This window comes from Pectinophora gossypiella, chromosome 22 (assembly GCF_024362695.1).
Source record: "Pectinophora gossypiella chromosome 22, ilPecGoss1.1, whole genome shotgun sequence".
Lineage (NCBI taxonomy): Eukaryota > Metazoa > Arthropoda > Insecta > Lepidoptera > Gelechiidae > Pectinophora > Pectinophora gossypiella.
In genome coordinates this window covers 8,180,502-8,196,159 of record NC_065425.1, presented here as the reverse complement: position 1 = coordinate 8,196,159, position 15,658 = coordinate 8,180,502, and the positions used below count along the sequence as shown (strand labels likewise).

At 37.5% G+C, this 15,658-nt stretch overlaps 1 protein-coding gene across 1 annotated transcript in view; it reads right to left on the bottom strand.

Moving 5' to 3' along the window:
* Positions 1–15,658, bottom strand: part of LOC126376987 (disintegrin and metalloproteinase domain-containing protein 19) — a 130,608-nt gene that overhangs the window by 58,764 nt on the left and 56,186 nt on the right. The gene's annotated exons all lie outside the window — the stretch shown is intronic.

The following is a 15,658-nucleotide window of genomic DNA, read 5'->3' as shown; positions in this document are numbered from 1 at the left end:
AACATCTAGTCTGTTGAGACTAACTTCTCAACAGCTACTCATACTCCTCAACGTTCTCATTAGTAACCTTTTGACAATTTTAATAAAAGATTAAGCAATTAGTTACACAATTGTAACAAAAATATTTAATTCCAATTTCATTCATTCATTCATTGTCCGAAAAAGTAAGATGATTCCGTGCTTCGGAGGGCACGTTAAGCCGTTGGTCCCGGCTATTAGCCGTAAAAACACCTCCACCAACCCGCATTGGAGCAGCGTGGTGGAGTATGCTCCTTACCCCCTCCGGTTGATTGAGGGGAGGCCTGTGCCCAGTAGTGGGACGTATATAGGCTGTTTATGTTTATGTTTTCATTCATATTCTTTCTCATAATCCGTTCTCTGCCTACCCCAATGAGAAATAGGCGAGATATTATGTAGGTATGCAATGCAGCACTCTATTGACGGAATATTTGTCAACTATCACAAAAAGTAATTTAAAAAATTAAACCGATTTCAAAATCTGTCAAATAAAAGTAAGAAATAATATTTAGTTGAATAATTAGAATCAAAATTTTGAAATTACTTTTTATTTAAACTCAGAGTGTGACTAATAATATTAATACGCCACTAACCAGGTACCTTCGTTAACAAAACACTGGAATACCTATAACATGTCTTCTAATTTGTTTAATGTATATGGTGCCCGACACACCCTTGACCGTTTTCCGAATTTCTTTAATTTACGCTCAAACCAATAATAATCATAGTTACTTAAGCTCGAAGCCTCTATTAGTATAGTCGAAACACAAGATTCCTAACTTTTAACTGTTTTTCAACCAAAAGTTGGAAATTTCTAAACCAATTTTGATGAGACTTGCATTCTTTCCTATGTTGGATGATACTTAATCCCATAAACAAGCATTATTGCAATATGATTTGTAGTTGCTAAGAAATGCATGGACAAACATACATGCATATATACGGAATTTGGCACACATTACAATATATGGGTCAAATTGATAACCTGTTTTTTTTTGAAGTCTGTTAAAAATAGAATTAGATTAGTTTCCTTCAGTCCCCACCACATGGTCATCAAGATATATAACCATAACCCTAACCAAATTCAAAATATAGACAAACCTACATACACTCTTTGACAGTAATTTAAAAAAGTTTCTTGTAGACAAATGTTATTATAGCATTCAAACTTATTTTCAGATAAACTAAATACTTCAAAGCTTCGATATCTCTATCTCTATATATACTTACTTACTTGTTTGATATAATTTTGTAATTGTTGTTGTTATAATTAAGTAGATAACTTTATAATAATTTTGTTACCTAATTACTAATTTCTATAATTCTTAGTTACATAGTTAAAATATCTTATAATATTATTATAACATTGGTTATAGTTGTATTTAACCATCTGTCGTAACTTGTCACTTTGGATAAAATACACTACTTCTTCTACGCATAAAACAGACATACTTAGTTGGCTTTTTCACGATTTTAGAGAAAGGTTTAACTTTTCACACAGAATATTAAGATAGTGACTGCTATAGCATAGAATAAGTAATAATACTATGGTCATAGGTTAACTTGTGTGTGTATTATAATTTGTTACAGACCTACTTATTACTTACAGGTCATCTAATGAGTGATGTTACTGTTGTGCTACAACATGGGTAGCTGTCAAACCAGAATTACACTCGGATTGTTAGGATTCAAAAAGGATTCAATTTTATTATTATTATCTATAGTGTTATGATCTCCATCTAAATTTATCATAAGTTAACTAACTTACTTCATACACCTACCAACCTACTTATTTAAATATTCAAAAAAATATTAATAGTAATTAACTACCTATTGCCTATTCTAGTCACACAGCATAAGTAGGGGCAATGCAGTTGATTTAAGTAGATAGGAACCTAACGCCTGTTATTAAGTAAAGTTTTTTTCCATGGCTGATATCAAGTGGCTATTTTAGACATGATAATCATCATAAAATCAATCGATTGTTTCTTAAAATGGATGTAACATAAAAAAATGTGCATTAAGTATTAAGCTCCTTAAAATTTAAATAGGTACTTACCGGCACCGATGCAGGTAACAGCAGCCGCCTGCTGCTCGTCGTCGACGCGACAGCGGCGAAGCATTGTAGAGCACAATGGAATTTCAACGCTTGAACGCTTCATCTGTAAACAAACCACTTCTGTACTATATGTGTTTATCTAATAGATAGACAATAAAATAAGAATTACTTATAGCTTTTAAGTAGGTAGGTACTTACCTTTTAATGTTTTCACTTTCATTATGTGAAAAATAGAAAATCAGTACAGAAAGTTAAATATCTTACAATTATAATTGTTTATATGGCTAACTTTTTTACGATTTTAAAGATTATTACCTTATTATATACCTACATATTTAAAAATAATTGTTAAATTATTAATAACAAAATCGACTTACCTTTGGAAATCTTGAAATACAAGTGAAAAGACGCTTGTCACTTTTTCGCGCCAACGGTTTTGGTACGAATTTACTTTTTTTTTCCATGAGACTAACAAAGAAATTCTGCCAAAACAGATTCAAACAGCCAATATCGAAAAATATTGAGGTACTTTTTTACGTCACTTGGACGCATAGATATCAATGGAATTAATAAATAAGCAATATAAAATCTAATTATTTTTTGTCACATCAGTACCATTTAACTTTTTTAAATAAGCATCAAATATTGAGTAGTTTTATTCATTTTCCGTAGGTTTTTGGCGGGAAAGTTGCTTTCTTCATTGAATAATCTTTTTTTTTTTCTTATTTTGTCACCACTTGCAAGTGGTCCGAGGACCATAAGCAGGTCTGGGGGGCTGCCGTTCCTTCATTTCATCAGTCGGGTGTTTTGAATAATCTAAATATTTAATACGAAGTGAACATTGAACATTCTTATCACAATGAGGGACATTCTTGGCTACGTTCCCCAAAAAAAATATAGATAACGCTGTGTATCCATGGATGGTGGCGCAAAGCAACTTGAGTTTAAGGCCCCAGAAAATTAGATTCACCCCGGGTGAGACCGCGCTATTATAATAGACGATGAAGCTGTTGGTATGGCATAAATAATACCTTTGCGTAACCTGTGGATAAGACATAACAACTGTAGAAACTATATGGCTGTCTACCATTGCCTTCCGATTTAAGAAAATTAAAATACGTTTACCTATTTTTAACGAATTTAACGTAGTACATTTGGCTGTATGGGTAATGTTCCCTTTGCCTGTTCTATGGACAAAATAACCAAAAAAAAAGTTTATATATTTTATTTTATTTTTTTAGACTATTTGGCTGGAACCGGACAGTTGTTTTCTTCATTGAATAATCTTAAATCTAAATAATTAATACAAAGTGGTGTTTTGTGGTTAATGACCGAAAACATTCGCGACAGTATTATTATATCGGAACATTCAATAAACAAAGTGTATCTATTTTCGCTTCGTGCCAACAAGCCGCTTCATAACTCCAAAGATTTGCGGACTTTTGAGTTAATTCGTTTAGGATTCCTGAGTAAGAGTCTGCTCCGAGGGTGGGGGCTTAGGTTTCATCATTTATCATCATCACCTTTTATAATTTCATTAATCATCAAGAAAAAAAATATGTAAGACATGGCTGTATGGGCATAGTTTCCTTTGCCTTACCCTTCGGGGAAAACAAAAAAATAATCTCGTTGGTGAACAATTGGTGAAGTTCTATTGTATTGATATTTTTCTGTGCTACTTTTTTCCTACCTACTTTGTTAGAATTTGTAACTAACAAGTTCATCGAGTCGAGCCCTACTTCCCCGTTTTTGCGTGGATATTCAACTGGTAAAACTTCCAGAACCATTATGTGTTTTGGATAAAGCCGAAATGATAAAAAGTTTGTGGATAATGTTCGTTGATAAATTGCAATGTAAGTAATATTATTATAAAGTTATTTATTAATAGGTGTTACATTCTGATCGACTTTGTGTGTAACTCATACTGTACTGAGATGCAAGCAACAATAACAAGTCTCCTGATGAATGTTCCAGTCCGAGAGTTGGAAGCAATGTGTCTGTATAAGTTGTGGAATATCTTTGGGAAGGCATACAAGAAGACAAAATCACAGGCCATATAAGCTTAGGGAAAGAAATGAAGAGTGACATTATATAGAAAAACAAAAATATCTCCGAGGCAGGTAATAGGGTGAATATCAAAATGTGCCAAGTGAGGTGGCAAACTTTCATATTATTTTTTCGTGATAAATTGGGTTCCGACATGATAAAGGATCCAAAAGGAGGAGGAGGATCCTTTTTCATGTTGGAACCCAATTTTTCACGAAAAACAAAATATGAAAGTTTGCCACCAAACATGGCACATTTTGATATTCACCCAATAAAGTATTAAGGATTATAATTTACATTGTGTAAGAGCTATTTAATAGGTTTTATGTGTTTCAATCATAATGGGGGACTTTCCAATTGGTGTTCCCCAAAAACACAATAGGTAAATGGCATTGTTAAGTTTTTCTTCGTTTAAACTTCTAACTTCATGGATAATAGACATATGCATCTTTTATCTTTGTTTTTGGGTATAAATGATGATGGTAGGTATATTATGATGATACAACTTCCACCTATTATTATTCTGATCAAAAGAAGCAATATAGGTAGCAATGTCATTCTATACATAATGTGATCCTAATATCAAGAAACAATTAGTTTTATATTATATGATGATTCCATCATTACATTACATTCATGAATAATTATGTACCCCAGCAATGAGAAAATAGGTAATTATCAGGTTAAAAGTGAACAACGCCATCTATCATGTGTTTGGGGAATGTCAATTAGAAAGACCCTTATTGTTATAAAGCAACTTAAGTTGGCATATTTTAATTTCATCCCTACAGATTTAATAATATTGTTATAATCAGGCATATTGTGTAAAATATATTATTGTACATGGGACATCAAAACTACAATTATATTTTTAAGAACATTCATATTTGCTTTCAGATTCCTGATGGATGCTCATGTGTGCGTTGCTTGCAGGATGAGCTCACCTCAAAAGTATTAATATCTAGTGAACATAAGAGCTGTGTTAAGTGTGCCGTTCCGTTGCATTGTATGTAGTTAGTAGCTTTTTATGTTCATAAATGTTGTTAAACTATGAGCTTAAATTACTTTATAATTTATATTATCATATCATGAAATAGTTAAATAAGCTAGTTAGGCACATAACCCATATATTTTAATGTTATTGTCAAGTTTATTCTATACCTACTTACTAATATGTTACCATATTAAGTTCCCTGACATGATTTATGTAATGACTATGTACTAACATCAGTAAGTAGTAACTGGGACCAGCAGCTTAACATGCCATTCGAAGCATAGATTATCTTACTTCAGGCAATCGGTTGATCAGCCAGCCATCTCCTAACCAAACTGGGGATCACAAAGTAATTTTTGGGGAGTTGAACCGAGGACCTCCAGATGTGTTGACCCAACAGTCAGCCACTGGACCATGGAGGCCGAGAGTACTTGGTTAAGTTGCTGTTTTATTTCAACTATTTAATTAAATGTAGAAATATTTTGTGTGGTTGCACCTACTTATGATATTTTAAATATATAATAAAACAACTTATTTCTAAAAATATATCTTTCAATGTCTTTTAATAAAATTGTTTCATTTTAAAATTATTTTGAAAAATATAATAAACACATAGTTTACCACCACTTCAACTGATAAGATCTCACAATCAGTGTTTTGTTGTATCAAAATTGTTAGTTGCATTTTAATGTAGGTACCTACCTACTGACAGTGAACTTATGACCTTTTGAGACCAGATTTCCACATCAAACATCCTTTGGTAGTCTTTATTGGCTTAAATACAAGACAAATATTATTACAAAATCTATAGGTACCAATGAGGGACTTTCCAGACTACTTTTCCCAAACAAAGATAGATGGCTCTGTACAGATGTGCGATCGTTTAACCTTCTAATTTTACGGATAATTTATATACTGCCATTGCATTATAATATATTTGAATAATTATTTATTCGAGTAATGAGAAAATAGGTATTTACGTATTTATCACGTTAAATCTGGACAGCTCCATCTGTATTTTTTTTTTTTGAGAATATAGCCTGGAAAGTCATCTATTAGTATTTTATAAAATATTTCTATTACCTACCTACCTACTTAGTTACTAAATATGCAAGAGTAGGTAACATGTGTTGTTGGTGCTGATACCAGTACACACTATCGAAGTTTATTTGAAGTTATACCTGTCATTTTCTTATCAACCGAAAAGGAAAGGAACGGATGATTGAAAACTGTAACTGGGTATCTTCACACGACTTATTTAAACTATGATAATCGCTAATTACAGTACCCAATGCACCTAGAGCGAGGCGTCAAAGTCACGTCGAGATTGGAATAATCGACGCTATTACCAACAGTAGCTCGTGATTACCATGGTTACTCCCTACCAACTCGCTTGAGATCGTGGTTACCATGGTTACGAACTACACAATCCTGATCGACAAGCCCGTGACCTTGACGCACCGGGCAGAATGAATTAGAAAGTGCAATTGCCGCGCGATAAAATTTGATCAAGATTTAGTTAGTTCTCGTGAAAACAAAAAAGATCCAGGTGCGATAGGTTTGCGAGGCCGTAGGGTGTCTCCCTGATGCGGAGCAGTTTTCGAAGATCGAGCAGTATTTCAATACTCAACATCACGTTCCGATCAAATCCCTCATACATACGTTTTACCCCTGGTGTTTCCGCCATTTCGATTTTTTTTCACTGGCGATTGATTTTGACTAAGATTTTAATAGGTTTGGTGGAAAAAAAAATGTTCCAGGTGCGATAGTTTCATCAGGCCGTAGGGTGTCTCCCTGATGCGGAGCAGATTTCAAAGATCGAGAAGTATTTTTATACTCGACATGACGTTCCGATTACACCCCTATACATCATTTTTACCCCCGAGGCATTTTCAGGAAAATTGAAAAATTTGTATGGCGGCCATCTTGTGTTTCCGCCATTTCGATTTTTTTTCACTGGCGATTGGATTTGACCAAGAATTAAATAGGTTTTGTGAAAAAAGAATCGTACCAAGTGCGATAGTTTCGCCAGGCCGTAGGGTGTCTCCCTGATGCGGAGCAGATTTCAAAGATCGAGAAGTATTTTTATACTCGACATGACGTTCCGATTACACCGCTATACATCATTTTTACCCCCGAGGCATTTTCAGGAAAATTGAAAAATTTGTATGGCGGCCATCTTGATTTTCCGCCATTTTGATTTTTTTTCACCGGCGATAAAATTTGACCAAGATTTAAATAGGTTTCGTGAAAACTAAAAAGTTCCACGTGCGATAGTTTCACCAGGCCGTAGGGTGTCTCCCTGATGCGGAGCAGTTTTTCAAGATTGAGCAGTATTGAAATACTCAACATGACGATCCGATTACATCCCTATACATAATTTTTACCTTCGAGGCATTTTCGGGAAAAACGAAAATTTTGTATGGCGGCCATCTTGTTTTTCCGCCATTTTGTTTTTTTTTCACCGGCGATAAAATTTGACCAAGATTTAAATAGGTCTAGTGGAAAAAGAATAGTTCCAGGTGCGATAGTTTTTCCAGGCCGTAGGGTGTCTCCCTGATGCGGAGCAGTTTCTGAAGATCAAGAAGTATTTACATACTCAACATGATATTCCGATTACACCCCAATACATTGTTTTTGCCTCCGAGACATTTTCTGGAAAAACAAAAATTTGTATGGCGGCCATCTTGTTTTTCGGCCATTTTGTTTTTTTTTTTCACTGGCGATAAAATTTGACCGAGACTTTAATAGGCTTCGTGAAAACAAAAAAGTTCCAGGTGCGATAGTTTCGCCAGGCTGTAGGGTGTCTCCCTGATGCGGAGCAGCTTTTGAAGATCGAAAAGTATTTCCATACTCAACATGATGTTTCAATCACATTCCTTATACATCATTTTTACCCCCGAGGCATTTTCGGGAAAAACGAAAATTTTGTATGGCGGCCATCTTGTTTTTCGGCCATTTTGTTTTTTTTTCACCGGGGATAAAATTTGACCAAGATTTAAATAGGTTTCGTGAAAAAAATATTGCTCCAGGTATTATAGTTTTGCCAGGCCGTAGGGTATCTCCCTGATGCGGAGCAGTTTTCCAAGATGACGTTCCGATCACACCCCTATACATCATTTTTACACCCGAGACATTTTCTGGAAAAACAAAAATTTGTATGGCGGCCATCTTGTTTTTTTGACCAACACTCGAATATGTGTCGTGAAATCCAAAAAGTTCTAGGTGCTATAGTTTTGCCAGGCCGTAGGGTGACTCCCTGACGCGGAGCAGTTTTCAAAGATGGCGTTCCGATCACACCCCTATACATCATTTTTACACCCGAGACATTTTCGGGAAAAACAAAACTTTGTATGTCGGCCATCTTGTTTTTTCGTCATTTTGTTTTTTTTTTTTCACCGACCATTAAATTTGTTCAAGATTTAAATAGGTTTCGTAAAAACAAAAAAGTCCTAGGTGCGATAGTTTTGCCAGGCCGTAGGGTGTCTCCCTGATGCGGAGCAGTTTTTCAAGATCGAGCAGTTTTTCCATATTCAAATTGACGTTTTGATCACACCTCCCATACATAATTTTTACACCCGAGGCATTTTTTAAAAAAACAAAATTTTGTATGGCGGCCATCTTGGTTTTTCGCCATTTTGTTATTTTTTCACCCACAATAAAATTTGATCAAGATTTAAATAGGTTTTGTGAAAAAAGAATCGTACCAGGTGCGATAGTTTCGCCAGGCCGTAGGGTGTCTCCCTGATGCGGAGCAAATTTCAAAGATCGAGAAGTATTTTTATACTCGACATGACGTTCCGATTACACCCCTATACATCATTTTTACCCCCGAGGCATTTTCAGGAAAATTGAAAAATTTGTATAACGGCCATCTTGTTTTTCCGCCATTTTGATTTTTTATCACCAGCGATTGAATTTGACCAAGAAAAAAAAATGTTCTATATTTGATAGTTTAGCCAGGCCGTAGGGTGTCTCCCTGATGCGGAGCAGATTTCAAAGATCGAGAAGTACTTCCATACTTAACATGACATTCCGATTACACCCCCATACATTGTTTTTACCTCTAAGACATTTTTCTGAAAAAAACAAAATTTTGTATGGCGGCCATCTTGTTTTTCCGCCATTTTGGTTTTTTTTCACCGGCGATTGGATTTGACCAAGATTTAAATACGTTGTGCGAAAAAATCATTGTTCCAGGTGCGATAGGTTAGCCAGGCCGTAGGGTGTCTTCCTGATGCGGAGCAGTTTTTCAAGATTGAGAAGTATTTTTATACTCAACAAGACGTTCCGATAAAAACCCTCATACATCATTTTTACCCCCAAGGCATTTTTAGGAAAAACTAAAAATTTGTATGGCGGCCATCTTGTTTTTCCGCCATTTTGATTTTTTTTCACCGGCGATAAAATTTGACCAAGATTTAAATAGGTCTAGTGGAAAAAGAATCGTTCCAGGTGTGATACTTTTGCCAGGCCGTAGGGTGTCTTCCTGATGCGGAGCAGTTTTTCAAGATCGAGCAGTTGTTTCATATTAAACTTGACGTTCCGATCACACTTCCCATACATCATTTTTACCTCCGAGGCATTTTCGGGAAAAACGAAAATTTCGTATGGCGGCCATCTTGTTTTTCCGCCATTTTGGTTTTTTTTCACCGGGGATTGAATTTGACCAAGATTTAAATAGGTTTCGTGAAAAAAATATTGCTCTAGGTTTTATAGTTTTGCCAGGCCGTAGGGTGTCTCCCTGATGCGGAGCAGTTTTTCAAGATCGAGCAGTACTGAAATACTCAACATGACGATCCGATCACATCCCTATACATCATTTTTACCCTCGAGGCATTTTCAGGAAAAACGAAAATTTTGTATGGCGGCCATCTTGTTTTTCCGCCATTTTGATTTTTTTTCACCCACAATAGAATTTGACCAAGATTTAAATAGGTTTCGTGAAAACAGAAAAGTTCCAGGTGCGATAGTTTCGCCAGACTGTAGGGTGTCTCCCTGATGCGGAGCAGTTTTCCAAGATCTGGAAGTTTTCCCATACTCACCGGGAGATCCAGATCACACCCCCCATACATCATTTTGACCCCCCGACGCTCCTTCTGGGAGAACAATTATGTCAGTGAGTCAGTCAGTCAGTCAGTACATGGGTTTGTAGCTATATATATTATATACTAGATGTCGCGTGGTTCGCTCGCAGCAAGCTGCTCGCGTGTCTTGTTTTCCCGCCATTTTTTTACCGCGATAGAATTTGACCAAGACTTGAATAGGTCTCGTGAAATCAAAAAAGTTCTAGGTGCTATAGTTTTGCGAGGCCGTGGGGTGTCTCCCTGATGCGGAGCAGTTTTCCAAGATGACGTTTCGATCACACCCCTATACATCATTTTTACACCCGAGACATTTTCTGGAAAAAAAAAATGTATATGGCGGCCATCTTGTTTTTCGGCCATTTTGTTTTTTTTTCACCGGCGATAAAATTTGACCAAGATTTAAATAGGTTTCGTGAAAATAAAAAAGTTCCAGGTGCGATAGTTTTGCCAGGCCGTAGGGTGTCTTCCTGATGCGGAGCAGTTTTTGAAGGTCGGGAAGTATTTCCATACTCAACATGACATTTTGATCACATCCCTCTTACATCATATTCACCCCCGAGGCATTTTCGAGAAAAACGAATATTTTGTATGGCGGCCATCTTGTTTTTCCGCCATTTTGATATTTTTTCAACTACGATAGAATTTGACCAAGAAATAAATAGGTTTTGTGAAAAAAGAATCGTTCCAGGTGCGACAGTTTTGCCAGGCCGTGGGGTGTCTCCCTGATGCGGAGTAGTTTTTGAAGATTGAGAACATTTTCCGTTCTTGACAAGACACTCCGATTACATCCCCATACACAGTTTTTACCCCCGAGACATTTTCTAGAAAAACAAAATTTTGTATGGCGGCCATCTTGTTTTTCCGCCATTTTGATTTTTTTTCACCGGCAATAAAATTTGACCAAGATTTAAATAGGTTTTGCGAAAAAAAATTGATACAGATATAATAGTTGCGCCAGACTGTAGGGTGTCTCCCTGATGCGGAGCAGTTTTCCAAGATCTGGAAGTTTTCCCCTACTCATCGGAAGATCGTGATCACATCTCCCATACATCATTTTTACCCCCCGGCGCTCCTTCTGGGAGAACAACCCTGTCAGTGAGTCAGTGAGTCAGTCAGTCAGTCAGTCAGTCAGTCAGTGGGTTTGTAGCTTTATATAATATAATTTTGTGAAAAAAGAATCGTACCAAGTGCGATAGTTTCGCCAGGCCGTAGGGTGTCTCCCTGATGCGGAGCAGATTTCAAAGATCGAGAAGTATTTTTATACTCGACATGACGTTCCGATTACACCGCTATACATCATTTTTACCCCCGAGGCATTTTCAGGAAAATTGAAAAAATTTGTATGGCGGCCATCTTGTGTTTCCGCCATTTCGATTTTTTTTCACTGGCGATTGGATTTGACCAAGAATTAAATAGGTTTTGTGAAAAAACAATCGTACCAAGTGCGATAGTTTCGCCAGGCCGTAGGGTGTCTCCCTGATGCGGAGCAGATTTCAAAGATCGAGAAGTATTTTTATACTCGACATGACGTTCCGATTACACCGCTATACATCATTTTTACCCCCGAGGCATTTTCAGGAAAATTGAAAAATTTGTATGGCGGCCATCTTGATTTTCCGCCATTTTGATTTTTTTTCACCGGCGATAAAATTTGACCAAGATTTAAATAGGTTTCGTGAAAACAAAAAAGTTCCAGGTGCGATAGTTTTGCCTGGCCGTAGAGTGTTTCCCTGATGCGGAGCAGCTATCGAAAACGCAGACATATTTTCATACTCGACATGACGTTCCGATTACACCGCTATACATCATTTTTACCCCCGAGGCATTTTCAGGAAAATTTAAAAATTTGTATGGCGGCCATCTTGATTTTCCGCCATTTTGATTTTTTTTCACCGGCGATTGAATTTGACCAAGGTTTAAATATGTCTCGTGAAAACCAAAAAGTTCTAGGTGCGATAGTTTGGCCAGGCCGTAGGGTGTCTCCCTGATGCAGAGCAGATTTGAAGATAGAGAAGTGTTTTCATACTCCACAAGACGTTCCGATTACAGCCCCATACACAGTTTTTACCCCCGAGACGTTTTCTGGAAAAACAAAATTTTGTATGGCGGCCATCTTGTTTTTCCGCCATTTTGTTTTTTTTTCACCCACAATAGAATTTGACCAAGATTTAAATAGGGTTTGCGAAAAAACAATTGATCCAGGTATAATAGTTGCGCCAGGCCGTAGGGTGTCTCCCTGATGCGGAGCAGTTTTCCATGATCTGGAAGTTTTCCCATACTCACCGGGAGATCCAGATCACACCCCCCATACATCATTTTTACCCCCCGACGCTCCTTCTGGGAGAACAACCCTGTCAGTGAGTCAGTGAGTGAGTCAGTCAGTACATGGGTTTGTAGCTATATATATTATAACTAGATGTCGCGTGGTTCGCTCGCAGCAAGCTGCTCGCGTGTCTTGTTTTCCCGCCATTTTTTTCCGCGATAGAATTTGACCAAGACTTGAATGGGTCTCGTGAAATCAAAAAAGTTCTAGGTGCTATAGTTTTGCCAGGCCGTAGGGTGTCTCCCTGATGCGGGGCAGTTTTCAAAGATGACGTTCCGATCACACCCCTATACATCATTTTTACCCCCGAGGCATTTTCAGGAAAAACGAAAAATTTGTATGGCGGCCATCTTGTTTTTCCGCCATTTTGTTTTTTTTTCACCGGCGATTGGATTTGACCAAGATTTAAATACGTTGTGCGAAAAAATAATTGTTCCAGGTGCGATAGGTTAGCCAGGCCGTAGGGTGTCTCCCTGATGCGGAGCAGTTTTTCAAGATTGAGAACATTTTCCGTTCTCGACAAGACACTCAGATTACATCCCCATACACAGTTTTTACCCCCGAGACATTTTCTGGAAAAATAAAATTTTGTATGGCGGCCATCTTGTTTTTCCGCCATTTTGATTTTTTTCCACCAGAAATTGGATTTGACCAGGATTTAAATAGGTTGTGCGAAAAAAAAATTGATCTAGGTATAATAGTTGCGCCAGACTGTAGGGTGTCTCCCTGATGCGGAGCAGTTTTCCAAGATCTGGAAGTTTTCCCATACTCACCGGGAGATCCAGATCACACCCCCCATACATCATTTTGACCCCCCGACGCTCCTTCTGGGAGAACAACCCTGTCAGTGAGTCAGTCAGTCAGTCAGTGAGTCAGTGGGTTTGTAGCTATATATATTATAATATCCCGCCATTTTTTTACCGCGATAGAATTTGACCAAGACTTGAATAGGTCTCGTGAAATCAAAAAAGTTCTAGGTGCTATAGTTTTGCGAGGCCGTGGGGTGTCTCCCTGATGCGGAGCAGTTTTCCAAGATGACGTTTCGATCACACCCCTATACATCATTTTTACACCCGAGACATTTTCTGGAAAAACAAAAATGTATATGGCGGCCATCTTGTTTTTCGGCCATTTTGTTTTTTTTTCACCGGCGATAAAATTTGACCAAGATTTAAATAGGTTTCGTGAAAATAAAAAAGTTCCAGGTGCGATAGTTTTGCCAGGCCGTAGGGTGTCTTCCTGATGCGGAGCAGTTTTTGAAGGTCGGGAAGTATTTCCATACTCAACATGACATTTTGATCACATCCCTCTTACATCATATTCACCCCCGAGGCATTTTCGAGAAAAACGAATATTTTGTATGGCGGCCATCTTGTTTTTCCGCCATTTTGATATTTTTTCAACTACGATAGAATTTGACCAAGAAATAAATAGGTTTTGTGAAAAAAGAATCGTTCCAGGTGCGACAGTTTTGCCAGGCCGTGGGGTGTCTTCCTGATGCGGAGTAGTATTTGAAGATTGAGAACATTTTCCGTTCTTGACAAGACACTCCGATTACATCCCCATACACAGTTTTTACCCCCGAGACATTTTCTAGAAAAACAAAATTTTGTATGGCGGCCATCTTGTTTTTCCGCCATTTTGATTTTTTTTCACCGGCAATAAAATTTGACCAAGATTTAAATAGGTTTTGTGAAAAAAGAATCGATCCAGGTGCGATAGTTTTGCCAGGCCGTAGGGCGTCTCCCTGATGCGGAGCAGTTTTCCAAGATCTGGAAGTTTTCCCATACTCATCGGAAGATCTTGATCACACCCCCCATACACCATTTTTACCCCCCGACACTCCTTCTGGGAGAACAACCCTGTCAGTGAGTGAGTGATGATTATTATAATTATTCGCACCTGGAACGATTATTTTTTCGCAAAACCTATTTAAATCTTGGTCAAATTCTATTGTCTGTGAAAAAAAATCAAAATGGCGGAAAAACAAGATGGCCGCCATACAAAATTTTATTTTTCCGGAAAATGTCTCGTGGGTAAAAACTGTGTATGGGGGTGTAATCGGAACGTATTGTTGAGTATGGAAATACTTCTCGATCTTGAAAACCTGCTCCGCATCAGGGAGACACCCTACGGCCTGGCGCAACTATTATAGCTGGATCAATTTTATTTTCGCAAAACCTATTTAAATCTTGGTCAAATTCTATTGCGGGTGAAAAAAAATCAAAATTGCGGAAAAACAAGATGGCTGCCATACAAAAAATTGTTTTTCCAGAAAATGTCTCGGAAGTAAAAATGATGTATGGGAATGTAATCGGAGTGTCTTGTCGAGTACGGAAAATGTTCTCAATCTTCGAAAACTGCTCCGCATCAGGGAGACACCCTATGGCCTGGCTAAACTATCAAACATAGAACATTTTTTTTTCCACTAAACCTACTTAATTCCTGGTCAAATTCAATCGCTGGTGATAAAAAATCAAAATGGCGGAAAAACAAGATGGCCGCCATACAAATTTTTCAATATTCCTGAAAATGCCTCGGGGGTAAAAATGATGTATAGGAGGTGTGATCAAAACCTCAAGTTGAGTATGGAAATACTTCTCGATCTTTGAAAACTGCTCCGCATCAGGGAGACACCTTACGGCCTGGCGAAACTATCGCACCTGGAACTTTTTGGTTTTCACGAAACCTATTTAATTCTTGGTCAAATTTTATCCCTGGTGAAAAAAAAACAAAATGGCCGAAAAACAAGATGGCCGCCATACAAATTTTTGCTTTTCCAGAAAATGTCTCGGGGAAAATAACTGTGTATAGGGTTGTAATCGGAATGTCTTGTAAAGTATGGAAATATTTCTCGATCTTTGAAAGCTGCTCCGCATCAGAGTGGCACCATACGGCTTGGCGAAACTATCGCATCTGGACCTTTTTTGTTTTCACAATACCTATTTAAATCTTGGTCAAATTTTATCGCCGGTGAAAAAAAAACAAAATGGCGGAAAAACAAGATGGCCGCCATATAAATTTTTGTTTTTCCAGAAAATGTCTCGGGTGTAAAAATGATGTATAGGGGAGTGATCGGAACATCATCTTGGAAAACTGCTCCGCATCAGGGAGACACCCTACGGCCTGGC